Raw genomic sequence first — 2620 nt, 5'->3', positions numbered from 1 at the left:
TAAATAAATAATTTCAAAAAAAGAAAATGTCCCCCATAGGCTCCAAGTATTTGGACATTTTGTCCCCAGATGACAGTGATGTTTTGGGATGTTTTAGAAGGTGTGGCTATCCTGGAGGAAGCACATCACTGGGGGTGGGCTTAGAGAATTCTTAAGCCTTGCTGGATCTCCAGTTGCTCTCTTGCTTCCTGTGCCTGTGTGATGATGTGAGAACTTAGCTTCTGCTGCTCCTGCTCCAGCCACCTCCAGCCACCTCCAGCCACCATGTCTCCCTGCCCTGACGGTCTGTAATTCCCCTGGAACCATAAGCTCAAATAAACTCTTTCTTCTATTAATTAAAATTTCATTGTAGAGATCTTTGGTATCTTTGTCAGATTTATTCCAAGATATTTTAATTTCTTTTACAGCAATTGTGAATGGGAGCATTTCTCTGTATTTATTCTCCAGTTGCTTGTTATTGGTATATAGAAAGGCTACTGATTTTTGTAGATTGATTTCATAACCTGTCACTATCCTGAAAGTGTTGATCAGTTCTCAGTGTTTTCTGGTGGAACTTTTGGGATTTCTTAGATATAGTATCATATCATCTGCAAAAAGTGATAGTTTGACCTCTTCTTTTCCAATTAGTACTCCTTTAGTTTCCTTCTCCTGTCTTATTGCTCTAGCAAGAGTTTCAAGCACTATGTTGAAAAGGAGTGGAGAGAGTGGACATCCTTGTCTAGTTCCTGATTTTAATTGGAATGCTTCCAGTTTTTCTCCATTTAGAATGATGTTAGCTGTGAGTTTGTAGTATATAGTTCTAAATATGTTGAAGTATGTTCCCTCCAGTCCAATTCCCTCTAGGACTTTGAACATAAATGCATGCTGAATTTTGTCAAAAGCCTTTTCTGCATCTATTCAGATGACCATGTGGTTTTCAATTTAAGTAGTATTGGTTGGAGGTCTTCTTTAAATGTCTGGTAGAATTCCGATGTAAATCCATTTGGGCCTGGGCTTTTATTTATTTATTTATTTTTGTGCCGTTTCAAATTTCCTTATATGTCATGGATCTGTTTAAACTGTTGATCTCTTCTTGATTTAACTTTGGTGTTTCCCATGATTTTAGATATCCATCCATTTCTTTTAGATTTTCAAATTTAGTAGTGTATAGATTTTTAAAGTATTCCCTTATAATGCTCTGTATCTTTCTGGTGTCTGTTGTGATGTTTCCCCTTTCATCTCTAATATTGTTGATTTGGAGTTGTTCTTTCTTTTGTTTAACTGGGCTAATGGTCTATCTTGTTTATCTTTTCAAAGAACCAGAGTTTGCAGATTGCTGGTCCATGAACAGGACTCCACCCACCCAGGGCTTAGGGACCTTCATAAAATAGGGGGAAGAAAAATTGTAAGAGCCTGGGAGGGGGTGCACGACCATATGGAAACAGAGTCCCACAAGCTCCTGGGAACCTGCTCATATGATTCTATGGCAATGGTGCCAGGATACACAAGTCTTTCTGCTCTGATTTTTGTTATTTCTTCTCTTCTGCTGGATTTGGGTTTCATTTGTTCTTGCCTTTTCAGCGTCTTAGTTACAGTGTTAGGTCATTTATTTGGGCTTTTTCTAATTTTTTTATTGTAGGCACTTAGAGCTATAAACTTCCCTCTTAAGATTGCTTTTTAAGCGTCCCAGAGGTTGTGATGTGTTGTACTGTCCTTTTCGTTGAATTCCAGGAATTCTTTTATTTCTTTCTTAATTTCTCCTTTGACCCACTCATTGTTTAGGAGTGTGTTGTTCAATCACCACAAGTTCATGTAAGGACTAGGGCTTTGTCCAGTGTTGATTTTGAGCTTCATTGCTTTGTGGTCTGATAGAATGCATGGAAATATTTCAATTTTTTTTTTTGTATTTGTTGAGGTTTGTTTTGTGGCCCAGTATGTGGTCAGTTTTTGAAAAAGTTCCATGGGGTGCTGAGTAGAAAGTGTATTCTTTGGTGCTTAGGTGGAATATTAAAAAATGTCTGTTAGGTCCATTTGATGTATGGTATCATTTAATTCAGACGTCTCTCTGTTTATTCTTTGTCCAGTTAAACTGTCTAATGGAGACAGTGGGGTATTGAAGTCCTCTACTATTACTGAGTTCGGGTGAGTCTGTTTCTCAAAGTCTTGTAGTGTTGTTTTTATGAATTTTGATGCACCAGAATTTGGTGCATATATGTTAAGGATTGTAATATCTTTTTGGTTAACTGTTCCTTTGATCAGAATGAAGTGACCCTCCTTATCTCTTCTGATTAGTTTTACTTTGAAGTCTATTTTGGGAGATATTAGAATTGCAACCCCTGCTTGTTTCTTAGTGTCATTTGCTTGGAATATTCTTTTCCATCCTTTTATCTTACGGTACTACCGATCCTTGAAGGTGAGATGAGTTTCTTGCAGACAGCAAAGAGATGGATTTTATTCTTAATCTGTTCACTTAGCCTGTGTCTTTTGACTGGGTAGTTCAGTCTATCTGATATTTATGGTTATTATTCAAAGCTGTGTATGGTTGCCATCTGTCTTAGTTTGTTCTCTATTGCTGTGACAAAACACACTGACCAGTACCAACTTGGGGAGGAAAGGGTTTATTTGTCTTACAACTCCCAGG

Source organism: Nannospalax galili, unplaced genomic scaffold (genome assembly GCF_000622305.1).
Source record: "Nannospalax galili isolate Female #2095 unplaced genomic scaffold, S.galili_v1.0 scaffold255, whole genome shotgun sequence".
NCBI lineage: Eukaryota > Metazoa > Chordata > Mammalia > Rodentia > Spalacidae > Nannospalax > Nannospalax galili.
The sequence above is the reverse complement of the archived record's forward strand: the minus strand, read 5'-3'. Positions refer to the sequence as shown.